The 13,312-nt window shown below is 39.9% G+C and overlaps 1 long non-coding RNA gene across 2 annotated transcripts in view; it reads left to right on the top strand.

Annotated features, from left to right (window-relative positions):
• Window positions 1-13,312, top strand: part of LOC148774848 (uncharacterized) — a 235,280-nt gene that overhangs the window by 155,582 nt on the left and 66,386 nt on the right. The window contains exon 4 of one of the 2 annotated variants that reach the window (XR_016035276.1): window positions 273-852. The exons of the other annotated variant lie outside the window; for it this stretch is intronic. This is a non-coding gene — a long non-coding RNA (uncharacterized LOC148774848). Of the gene's footprint in view, window positions 1-272; window positions 853-13,312 lie in introns of those variants that run through there. 2 annotated transcript variants of the gene reach the window in all.

Here is a 13,312-nt window from a genome sequence, read left to right as displayed (position 1 = left end):
AAAGAACAAACTTTTGAAAATTTCCAGAAGCCCTCTGAGAAATCTCAAAGTCAATTCAATATCAAAATTTTATCTAGAATTTGATTTAGGGGAAGGCAAAATTGTCAAAAATTTCAAAAAGCTTGAACACTTGATTAAATAAGATCATAAATCACTGTGAAATGATACTGAGTTACCTGTTTAAACAAAGTGACAAAATAATTCAAAAATAACTATAGGAGGTATAACATGATTTTAATTTTTTTTTTCTTTTCCATTATGGTTTATTATAGGATACTGGATACAGTTGAGCTATTTCAAGTCTTGAAAGATGATGCTGTGAAAGTGCTGCACTCAATATGCCAGCAGATTTGGAAAACTCAGCAGTGGCCACAGGACTGGAAGAGGTCAGTCTTCATTCCAATCCCAAAGAAAGGCAATGCCAAAGAATGCTCAAACTACCGCACAATTGCCCTCATCTCACACGCTAGTAAAGTCATGCTCAAAATTCTCCAAGCCAGGCTTCAGCAATATGTAAACCGTGAACTCCCAGATGTTCAAGCAGGTTTTAGAAAAGGCAGAGGCACCAGAGATCAAATTGCCAACATCCGCTGGATCATGGAGAAAGCAAGAGAGTTTCAGAAAAACATCTATTTCTGCTTCATTGACTATGCCAAAGCCTTTGACTGTGTGGATCACAATAAACTGTGGAACATTCTGAAAGAGATGGGAATAACACAACACCTGACCTGCCTCTTGAGAAACCTGTATGCAGGTCAGGAAGCAACAGTTAGAACTGGACATGGAACAACGGACTGGTTCCAAATAGGAAAAGGTGTACGTCAAGGTTGTATATTGTCACCTTGCTTATTTAACTTCTATGCAGAGTACATCATGAGGAACGCTGGGCTGGAAGAAGCACAAGCTGGAATCAAGATTGCTGGGAGAAATATCAATAACCTCAGATATGCAGATGACACCACCCTTATGGCAGAAAGTGAAGAGGAACTCAAAAGCCTCTTGATGAAAGTGAAAGAGGAGAGTGAAAAGGTTGGTTTGAAGCTCAACATTCAGAAAACAAAGATCATGGCATCTGGTCCCATCACTTCATGGGAAATAGATGGAAAAACAGTGGAAACAGTGTCAGACTTTGTTTTTTTGGGCTCCAAAATCCCTGCAGATGCTGATTGCAGCCATGAAATTAAAAGACGCTTGCTCCTTGGAAGGAAAGTTATGACCAACCTTGATAGTATATTAAAAAGCAGAGACATTACTTTGCCAACCAAGGTCCGTCTAGTCAAGGCAATGGTTTTTCCCGTGGTCATGTATGGTTGTGAGAGTTGGACTGTGAAGAAGGCTGATCGCCGAAGAATCGATGCTTTTGAACTGTGGTGTTGGAGAAGACTCTTGGGAGTCCCTTATACTGCAAGGAGATCCAACCAGTCCATTCTAAAGGAGATCAATCCTGGATGTTCATTGGAGGGACTGATGCTAAAGCTGAAACTGCAATACTTTGGCCACCTCATGCGACGAGTTGACTCACTGGAAAAGACTCTGATGCTGGGAAAGGTTGGGGGCGGGAGGAGAAGGGGACGACGGAGAATGAGATGGCTGGATGGCATCACCGACTCTGTGGACATGAGTTTGAGTGAACTCCGGGAGTTGGTGATGGACAGGGAGGCTTGGCGTGCTGTGATTCATGGGGTCGTGGAGAGTCGGACACGACTGAGCGACTGAACTGAACTGAACTGAACTGGATATAGTTCACTATGCTATACAGTAGGACCTTGTTATCCATTCTATTTGTTTTTTTTTTTAATTAATTTATTTTTTATTGGAGGCTAATTATTTTACAATATTATATTGGTTGGTTTTGCCAAACTTTATTGTTTCTTTTTAAAAATGAGAAGACTTGATCTTCATAAATAATCAAGGGTGTGATAAATATTTACATGAAGCGCAGGAAAATTCTGATATGACACAAAATTTTGTTTTCCTAAGCATATTATGCAAAAAGTAAAGAAAAAGATTTACAATCTCTTATTAAGAGCAGAACAACAATCTAAAAAATTCTTACCATTTTTAGCAGAGAGAAAGTCAAATTCTATTTTTGCATCAGTATTCTTTTGATATCTAAGTTCATTAAGAAACTTATAAATAAGCACATAAAATCTGAGTCTGCTTTGACCACATGAGATAAGATTTCCTCTTTAAGATTCCTTTTCTGCAGACTTTTCACAGAAAAACTTTATATTCATTCAGTTTTTGTCTTATACTTTCCCTTTTCTCATACTGGAGCAACCAGTCATTTAATTTAGGACAAAATTACTCTTCTTCCCTTAACAAAACTACCTCCTACATTTCCTTCTTTTCAGGCAAAGTTATTTCTCTTCATCATTATTATTTGTAGTAGTTTGATTTACATACGATGATTCTTAGCCATTAGTGACATTTTTTTAAAGTTTCCTTCTTTCTTTACCTTTGGCCATGCTGTGCAGCATGTGGGATCTTAGCTCTCCAACCAGGGATCTAACCCAGGCCCTGGCAATGGAAGCATGGAGCCCTGACCACTGGACCACCAGGGAATTCCCTAAAATTGATTTTTTTAAAATGACATGTAATTGCTTTACAATGTTGTGTTAGTTTCTGCTGTACAGCATCATGGATCAGACTTCCCTGGCAGTCCAGTGGTTAAGACTCTACGCTTGCAGTGCAGGGAGCATGGGTTCCATCCCTGGGTCAGAGAACTAAGATCCCACATGCTGTCAGGCCAAAAAAAAAAAAAAAAGAATATGCCAACATTGTGAATCAGCCATATGATACATCTATCCCCCCACTTTGAGTCTCCCTCCCACGCTCCCATCCCACCCCCCTAGGCCTTCACAGAGCATGGAGCTGCGCTCCCTCTGCTGTACAGCAGCTTCCCACTGGCTATCTATTGTACACATGGTAGTGTGTTTATGTCAGTGCTACTCTCAATTCGTCCCCCTCCACTCCTTCCCCACCTGTGTCCACAAGTCGATTTTCTACATCTGTGCCTCTGCTCCTTCCCTACAAATAGGTTCATCAGTACCATTTTTCTAGATTCCAGGCATATTTGCTGGTGTACAGTATTTGTTTTTCTCTTTCTCCCATACTTCACTCGGTATGACAGGCTCTGGGTTCATCCACATTACCTCAACTGACTCTGTTTCGTTCCTTTTTGTGGCTGAGTAATATTTCATTGTCCCCTGGAGAAGGAAACGGTAACCCACTCCAGTATTCTTGCCTGGAGAATCCTGTGGACGGAGAAGCCTGGTAGGCCACAGTCCACGGGGTCGCATAGAGTCGGACACGACTGAGCGACGGAACGGAACGGAACGGAACGGAACGGAACGGAATATTTCATTGTATATATGTACCACATCTTCTTCATCCATTCATTTGTCAGTGGACATCTAGGCTGCTTCCATGTCCTGGCTATTGTAAATAGTGCTGCAATAAACAATGGGGTACATGTGTCTTTTTGAGTTACAGTTTTCTCAGGGTATATGCCCAAGGGTGAGATTGCGGGGTCATATGTTAGTTCTATGTTAATTTTTTAGTGGATCTCCATTCTGTTCTCTGCAGTGGCTGCACCAGTTTACATTTCTACCAACAGTATAAGAGAGTAACCTTTTCTCTACATCCTCTCCAGCATTTATTGTTTGTAGATTTTTTGACGAAGGCCATTCTGGCTGGTATAAAGGGACACTCATTGTAGTTTTGATTTGCATTTCTCTAATAATTAGTGATATTGAGCATCTTTTCATGTGTTTGTTGACCATCTATATGTCTTCTTTGGAGAAATGTCTGTTTAGGTCTTCTGCCCATTTTTGTTTTGATTGTTTGTATTTTTAATATATAACTCCATAAGCTGTCTGTATATTTTGGAGACTAATCCTTTGTCTGTTGCTTTGTTTGCAAATATTTTCTCACATTCTGATGATCTTCTTTTCATCTTGTTTATGGTTTCCTTTGCTGTGCAAAAACTTTTAAGTTTAATTAGGTCACAATTGTTTATTATTATTTTTATTATCTTAGGAAGTGTGTCAAGAAAGATCTTGTGGTGATTTATGTCAGAGAGTGTTTTTTCTATGTTTTCCTCAAAGAGTTTTATAGTGTCCTATCTTTCATTTAAGTCTTTAATCCACTTTGAGTTTATTTTTGTGTATGGTATTAGATAGTATTCTAATTTCATTCTTTTACATGTAGCTGTCCAGATTTCCCAGCACCAGTTATTGAAGAGGTTGTAACCTTTTTTCAACATAGGAAAATTAGGAAGTAGGCAGTTATGATTGTCTGTCACATACCACCATTCTGTAGACTAGTGAATTTAATGAATATGTAATCTGTATGAGTTAGGGCTTTCCAGAGAAACAACAAATAGGATATATATAGATAAGAGAAGATTTGTTATAGGAATTGGCTCACACAATTACAGAGACCAAGAAGTCCCACAGTCAGCTATCTCCAAGTTGGAGAGCCAGGCAAGGTTGATTTAATTCAGTCTGAGTCTAAAGGCCTGAGAATCGAGGGCCTGATGGTGTAAGTCTCAATCTGATTCCAAAAGTACAAGAAGTCGGAGCTCTGATGTCCAGGAGGAGGAGAAGTCGGATGTCTCAGCTCAAGTAAAAAGAGCTATACCTTTTTGTTCTATTCAGACCCATGTTGATTTAGATGATGCCCACCAGCATTAGTTAGGATCATCTTCTTTGCTCAGTCTAGTGAAGCAATGGCTAGTTTCTTCCAGAGACAGCCTCATAGACACACAAAGAAATAATGTTTTACCAGCCATCTGGATATTCCTTAGCCCAGTCAAGTTGGTACATAAAATTAACCATCACTCCATCTTACAGTTTTTATAGGTATAAGCTTCCTCATAGTACAACTTTTCGATGTGGCCAAAAAAAAGCATGTTTATTAACAAATCCAAATATGTTTAGCTTCTGTGTTCCATATAAAATAAAAAGCCAAAAGTATGTAACCTTGTGCTTAGTAATGAATGTTTCAGTAGTTTATCTTACTTAGAAATGATCTAGATATTTAACACATATCTGTTACTTAACTTAGCATAACTCAAAGTTTACATGTTACCAGAAAGACTTTGGAAACTATTTTCAGGCAGATATGTTATTAAACAAAGTTAATCATTATCTCAAGTTATTTCCTTCTTAACTATTTTTACAGCATATGCATGTTAGGCATGTATCACAAATGCAGAACCTATAGAGGTTAAATACATGGGTTCTTTTGTTTTACTGCTGTGCTTGATATGCATAAAGTAATGGATATCACAAAATTTATTTATATTGCATCTTGTCCATTTGTTCTTATAACTTTTATAGTCTTAAACATCTAATAGATATACTATTACTTTATTTGACTAGTAAACCCAAGTGAAATAAAAAAGTATGCTTAATGCTAACACTATGACGTAGTCATTTTTATGATACCAGACTAGTCAAAAATTTACTCAGGTCACATGAATTTCAAAAACATTTGGGCTCGTTTCTATATTTCTGAGAGTTTTAAGAATATTTTATTTAAGGTCTTTAAACCAATTTGAGAGCTACTTTATGAGATTGTGTAAATTAAGTTGGTAATACCATCTGGAAGCAGAAAAATATCACATATACATGACACATATACATACATAAACATATACAAATACACAGACACGAGACCAAATAGCTCCCATTCCGAGATTTTAGTGTTGAGTCTGATAAACACAATAATGTGAACTCACCGATTTACATGAAATAGTTGCTCCGCTTTATATTTTTATCTGAATTATGTTTCTGGCAAACAGGACAAGTTGAGATTACTTACTCAATAGAGAGCTAAAGGATTTTACCAATATTTGTGGAGGAAACATTAAGATTTTCTTTTGCTCTGATGTGTAATCTTAGGGAGGCTATAGAGAGAGAACAAGATGGCAGAGGAGTAGGTAGACATGGAGAACATCTCTCTCCACGGATATATCAGGAATACACCTTCAGACACAGAAGTACCTGCAGAACACCAGCTGAGAGCAGACAGGAGTACCTCACCAGTGGAAAAGAATATACAGACCAACACAAAACTCAGTAGACGAAGGAACTTGGGGGAGAAACAGGAGTGTGAGTAGGACTGGACCTGCCCTCAGCAGGTGAGGGAACTGAAGCAGGGATCCAATCCCCAAATCAGGGCAATTGTCTGAGTCAGAGGAGAAACATTTAAGGCTGAGAGTGAAGCAGCTAATCTGTGGCAGCCTAAATGGAATGAGAATCAGACAGTCCTTGCCACAGCCATACACACCCCAGACAGGGACACATTCCCCTGGAAGGCACAGCAGTTGGGAGCTGGAGTTTAGGGATTGTGAAGCAATCCCTGGGCGAGGGCTGCTGTTGACTGTGGAGAGATGGATTGAGGGGATGTGAGGGAGGAGATTGTGGTGGGAAATGCCTGTGGAGAAAAGCCGAGCAGTCACGGAAGCAAGGTGATACTGCTGAGTCATGTGTAGGGGGTGGAGCCATCATCATAGCCTCTCTCCACCAACATTCCAGCATTGGCAGATGAACAATAGAGTCTGGTCTATCAAACGCCTGAAGCACTGAACTACAGAATAGGATCCCAGCCAGTGTGCCCCTTGAATTGCCTGACACACTGATCTACAGAGTAGGATCCCAGCCAGGGGGGCCCCTCTTATGTGCCTGACGCACCGAACAATGGAGAAGGACCCCAGGCAAGGAAGCCCTCTAAGTGCCTGAAAGGACAGAGCTAGGGATAAAGACTGGCCAAAGAGGCCTTCTGATTGCCAGCTACCAGAGGCTCAAAAAAAGACTCTGTAGGGCCATAACTCCTGCGGCAGAGGCAGTCTGTGTCTCTGTACACTTGGTGCTGCCAGGGCCCCTGCAAGCCAAGCAGCTGTGCCACCTTCATGCTCAACTCTCACTGGGACAGAGCTGCCACAGGCAAAAAAAGTCTTGCATCTATGTGCGCAGGGTCACTTCGGTGGTGTCCAACTCTGCGACCCTGTAGACTGTGGCCTGTCAGGCTTCTCTGTTAGGGAGGGGGTTTCTCCAGGCAGGAATACTGGAGCATATTGGCCAATACTTGTTGCCATACCCTTCTAGAACACTATATTTCCTGCTGCACTAGCCACCAACTCCCCTGAGTACCTGGTGCTACCAGAACCCCTATGACCCAAGCAGCTGCACCACCTCCACATCTGGCCCTCACAGGGGCAAACCCAAGTCCTCCAGGGCAGCCTCAGGAGCAAACCCCAGTGGATGACCCACATTCAGAGGTGGAAATAAAACTACAATTGAAACCTATGGACAGTGTGGCTAAGGAAGAAGGCCCCAAAACCTCCCACCAGCTGTACAAGCTACAGATTAAATCCACAAGATTAACTAGGACTCTGTGTCTATGGGATATATAAAAGGTAAAGAGGAGAGTGAAAAGGTTGGCTTGAAGCTCAACATTCAGAAAACAAAGATCATGGCATCTGGTCCCATCACTTCATGGGAAATAGATGGAAAAACAGTGGAAACAGTGTCAGACTTTATTTCTTTGGGATCCAAAATCACTGCAGATGCTGATTGCAGCCATGAAATTAAAAGACGCTTACTCCTTGGAAGGAAAGTTATGACCAACATTGATAGTATATTAAAAAGCAGAGACATTACTTTGCCAACAAAGGTCCGTCTAGTCAAGGCAATGGTTTTTCCCATGGTCATGTATGGATGTGAGAGTTGGACTGTGAAGAAAGCTGATCGCCGAAGAATCAATGCTTTTGAACTGTGGTGTTGGAGAAGACTCTTGAGAGTCCCTTATACTGCAAGGAGATCCAACCAGTCCATTCTAAAGGAGATCAATCCTGGATGTTCATTGGAGGGACTGATGCTAAAGCTGAAACTGCAATATTTTGGCCACCTCATGCGACGAGTTGACTCACTGGAAAAGACTCTGATGCTGGGAAAGGTTGGGGGCGGGAGGAGAAGGGGACGACGGAGAATGAGATGGCTGGATGGCATCACCGACTCTGTGGACATGAGTTTGAGTGTACTCCGGGAGTTGGTGATGGACAGGGAGGCCTGGCGTGCTGTGATTCATGGGGTCGCGGAGAGTCGGACACGACTGAGCAACTGAACTGAACTGAACTGAAACTCCCACAAAAGAAAACACACTCGTTCTCATAGCTGTGGGCATTGGAGGCAAGAACACAGGAGTAGGACCAGATTAGAATCTGAGCTGCCCCCACAGCAGGTACAAAGATCAGCACACTGTTAGAGGGCATCCTAGGGAGGTGAGGTGGACTGTGACTCCCAGAGAGGGAAAGGACTCTAAGAGCAGTGACTCAAAAAAAACATTTATTATTCTTATGTTTTGACTTGTCCTGTAGATTCTTTTGGAATTTTTTTCTTATTTTTACCATTTTTTTTCCCCTCTCTGTTGTGGTTGTTGATTTTATTGGCACTATGAAATCTATTCAGGCTTTTGAGCTTTTTTTTTTTTTGCTTTTTTTTCTCAGTCACATTTTTTATTGTTGTTATAGATCTCTGCCTCTATGTTGGGCTTTTGCATTTCTGGAGAGTTTTCCTTTTTTTCCTTTTCTCTTTCTTCTTCCATTTTTTTTTCACCTTTTTATAATTTTAATTTTTTAACCTATTATATTTTTTCTATGTTTATTCTTTTGTTTGCCTTTCCTACTGTTCTTTTCCCCTTGCAGTTAATCTTTACTGTATATAAATCTTCTTCATCTACCTCTATTTAACTTTCCATATCTATTCTTTCTTTCTTTCCTTTCCTCTCAACATATTTGTTAGTTTTGTTTTCGTTGCTTTATTCCCCACTTGGTACCCTGCTTCAGTTTTGTTTTCCACTTTGTGTTTTAGTTAGTTTTGTTCTTAACTGGAAAATATAATTCTTTATTTCTTTTGTTTGCCAGGTCAATCTATTGTACTTTAGTTTTCTTGGACTGTTTTGACTTTGCTCATGGGTATATATGTATATTCCATTATTTTAATTATTATTTGCCTGATTTTGTATTTGCCATTTGTCTGGAGTCCATCTTTGGTTTCTTTATTTTGGATATTTGTTTTAATCTCACTTAATGCCATGGCAAACCACTTGTAGAATTTTCATTCCTGACCAGAGATCAAGCCCTGAGCTTGAAGTGGGAGCACTAACTCCAAGACCCTGGACTACCAGAGAACTAACCCTAGGGAGTATCAAATAGTGAGAACTCAAACAAAGGAAACCACTTGAATACAAGACCTGGCATCACACAACCACCAGTAGCACCCTGTGCAGGCTGCCTCATCTAAACAACAAACAAAACAAAAATACTAACCCAATCATCAGCAGATAGGAGTACTACCTCACTCAGCCTTGCCAATCAGAGGAGAAACAAACAAAAACTCAGCACAAATCTCATTCTATACAGAGCTACACAAACCACTGGACCAACCTTAGGAGGGAAGAAAACAAAAAGAAGAATGAGTTCAACCTTGAAGCCTGGGAAAAGGAGACCTCAAACATAATAAGTTAAAAAAAAAGATAATGAAAAGGCAGAGAAATACTACACAAATGAAGGAACAAACTAAAAAGACAGAAGTCCAAATAAATGAAGAGGAAATAGGCAAACTACCTGAAAAAGAATTCAGAATAATGATAGTAAAGATGATCAAAAACCTTGAAAACATAATTGAGAAAATGCAAGAATCAATTAACAAAGACTTAGAAGAATTAAAGAATGAACATACAGAGACAAACAACACAAGTAACTGAAGTTAAAAATACTCTCAGTTCAGTTCAGTTCAGTTGCTCAGTCGTGTCTGACTCTCCGCGACCCAAGGAATCACAGCACGCCAGGCCTCCCTGTCCATCACCAACTCCCGGAGTTCACTCAAACTCATGTCCACAGAGTCGGTGATGCCATCCAGCCATCTCATTCTCCGTCGTCCCCTTCTCCTCCCGCCCCCAACCTTTCCCAGCATCAGAGTCTTTTCCAGTGAGTCAACTCGTCGCATGAGGTGGCCAAAATATTGCAGTTTCAGCTTTAGCATCAGTCCTTCCAATGAACACCCAGGATCGATCTCCCTTAGAATGGACTGGTTGGATCTCCTTGCAGTATAAGGGACTCTCAAGAGTCTTCTCCAACACCACAGTTCAAAAGCATCAATTCTTTGGCGATCAGCCTTCTTCACAGTCCAACTCTCACATCCATACATGACCACGGGAAAAACCATTGCCTTGACTAGACGGACCTTTGTTGGCAAAGTAATATCTCTGCTTTTTAATATATTATCAAGGTTGGTCATAACTTTCCTTCCAAGGAGCAAGCGTCTTTTAATTTCATGGCTGCAATCAGCATCTGCAGGGATTTTGGAGCCCCAAAAAATAAAGTCTGACTCTGTTTCCACTGTTTCCCCATCTATTTCCCATGAAGTGATGGGACCAGATGCCATGATCTTTGTTTTCTGAATGTTGAGCTTCAAGCCAACCTTTTCACTCTCCTCTTTCACTTTCATCAAGAGGCTTTTGAGTTCCTCTTCACTTTCTGCCATAAGGGTGGTGTCATCTGCATATCTGAGGTTATTGATATTTCTCCCAGCAATCTTGATTCCAGCTTGTGCTTCTTCCAGCCCAGCATTCCTCATGATGTACTCTGCATATAAGTTAAATAAGCAAGGTGACAATATACAGCCTTGACGGACTCCTTTTCCTATTTGGAACCAGTGTGTTGTTCCATGTACAGTTCTGACTGTTGCTTCCTGACTTGCATACAGGTTTCTCAACAGGCAGGTCAGGTGGTGTGGTATTCCCATCTCTTTCAGAATGTTCCACAGTTTATTGTGATCCACACAGTCAAAGGCTTTGGCATAGTCAATGAAGCAGAAATAGATGCTCTTCTGGAACTCTCTTGCTTTCTCCATGATCCATCGGATGTTGACAATTTGATCTCTGGTGCCTCTGCCTTTTCTAAAACCTGCTTGAACATCTGGGAGTTCACGGTTCACATATTGCTGAGCCTGGCTTGGAGAATTTTGATCATGACTTTACTAGCGTGTGAGATGAGTGCAGTTGTGCGGTAGTTTGAGCACTCTTTGGCATTGCCTTTCTTTGGGATTGGAATGAAGACTGACCTTTTCCAGTCCTGTGGCCACTGCTGAGTTTTCCAAATTTGCTGGCATATTGAGTGCAGCACTTTCACAGCATCATCTTTCAGCATTTGAAATAGCTCAACTGGAATTCCATCACCTCCACTAGCTTTGTTCATAGTGATGTTTTCTAATGCCCACATGACTTCACATTCCAAGATGTCTAGCTCTAGGTCAGTGATCACGTTATCGTGACTATCTTGGTCATGAAGATCTTTTTTGTACAGTTCTTCTGTGTATTCTTGCCATCTCTTCTTAATATCTTCTGCTTCTGTTAGGTCCATACAATTTCTGTCCTTTATTGAGCCTATCTTTGCATGAAATGTTCCCTTGAAATCTCTAATTTTCTTGAAGAGATCTCTTGTTTTTCCTATTCTGTTGTTTTCCTCTATTTCTTTGCATTGATCACTGAGGAAGGCTTTCTTATCTCTCCTTGCTATTCTTTGGAACTCTGCATTCAGATGCTTATATCTTTCCTTTTCTCCTTTGCTTTTCGCTTCTCTTCTTTTCACAGCTATTTGTAAGGCCTCCCCAGACAGCCATTTTGCTTTTTTGCATTTCTTTTCCATGGGGATGGTCTTGGTCCCTGTCTCCTTTACAATGTCACGAACCTCCATCCAGAGTTCATTAATAGCAGAATATATGAAGCAGAAGAACGAATTAGTGAATTGGAAGATAAAATGGTGAAAATAACTTCTGAAGAGCAGAATCAAGTAAAAAGAATGAAAAGAACTGAGGATTGTCTCAGAGACCTCTGGCACAATATCAAATGCACCAACATTTGAATTATAGGGGTCCAGAAGAAGAAGAGAAAAAGAAAGGGTATGAGAAGATTTTTGAAGAGATTATACTTGAAAATTTCCCCAACATGGAAAAGGAAATAATCAAGTCCAAGAGGTGCAAAGAGTCCCATATGGGATAAACCCAGGAATAAACATGCCAAGACACATACTAATCAAACTAACAAAGATCAGACTCAAAGAAAGAATATTAAAAGTAGCAAGGGAGAAGCAAAAAGTAACATAAAAGGGAAACCCCCTACATTTAACAGCTGATCTTTCAGCAGAAACTCTGAAGACCAGAAGGGAATGGCAGGATATAGTTAAAGTGAAAAACCTACAACAAAGATTACTGTACCTGGCAAGGATTTCATTCAAAATTTATGGAGAAATAAAAAACTTTTCAGACAAGCAAAAGTTAAGAGAATTCAGTACCACCAAACCAGCTTTATAACAAATGTTAAAGGGACTTATATAGTCAAGAAATACAAGAGAATAAAAAAGATCTACAAAATCAACCCAAACAATTAAGAAAATGGCAATAGGAACATATATATCAATAATTACTTTAAATGTAAATGTATTAAATGCTCCAACCATAAGACACAGACTGGCTGAATGGATACAAAAACAAGACCCATATATATGTTGTCTACAAGAAACCCACCTCAGACCTAAAGACACATATAGACTGAAAAGTGAGAGGATGGAAAAATGTATTCCATGCACATGGGAAGCACAAGAAAGCTGTAGTAGCAATTCTCATATCAGACAAAATAGACCTTAAACTAAAGAAGACTACAAGAGATAAGGAAGGACACTACATAATAATCAAGGGATCAATCCAAGAGGAAGCCATAACAATTGTAAATATCTATGCACCCAGCATAGGAGCAGCTCAGTACATGACAAACACTAACAGACATAAAAGGAGAAATTGACAGTAACACAATAATAGTAGGAGACTTTAACACCCCACTCACACTAATGGACAGATCATCAAAACAGAAAATTAATAAGGAAACAAATCTTAAACGATACATTAGATGAGATGGATCTCATTGATATCTTCAGGACATTCTATCCAAAGGCAGAAGAATATGCCTTCTTCTCAAGTGCACGTGGAACATTCTCCAGGATATATGACATCTTGGGCCACAAATCAAACCTCAGTAAATTTAAGAAAATTGAAATTGTATCAAGCATCTTCTCTGAACACAATGCTATGAGACTAGATATCAATTACAAGAAAAAAACTGTAAGAAACACAAACACATGGAGATTAAACAACACATTTCTAAATAACCAACAGGTTACTGAAGAAATCAAAAGGGAAATTAAAAAATTTCTAGAAACAAATGACAATGAAAACACAACAACTCAAAA

This window comes from Moschus berezovskii, chromosome 19 (assembly GCF_049115385.1).
Source record: "Moschus berezovskii isolate FMDL1 chromosome 19, NW_MosBer_1.0, whole genome shotgun sequence".
NCBI lineage: Eukaryota > Metazoa > Chordata > Mammalia > Artiodactyla > Moschidae > Moschus > Moschus berezovskii.
This window is presented reverse-complemented; position numbering and strand designations above follow the sequence as displayed.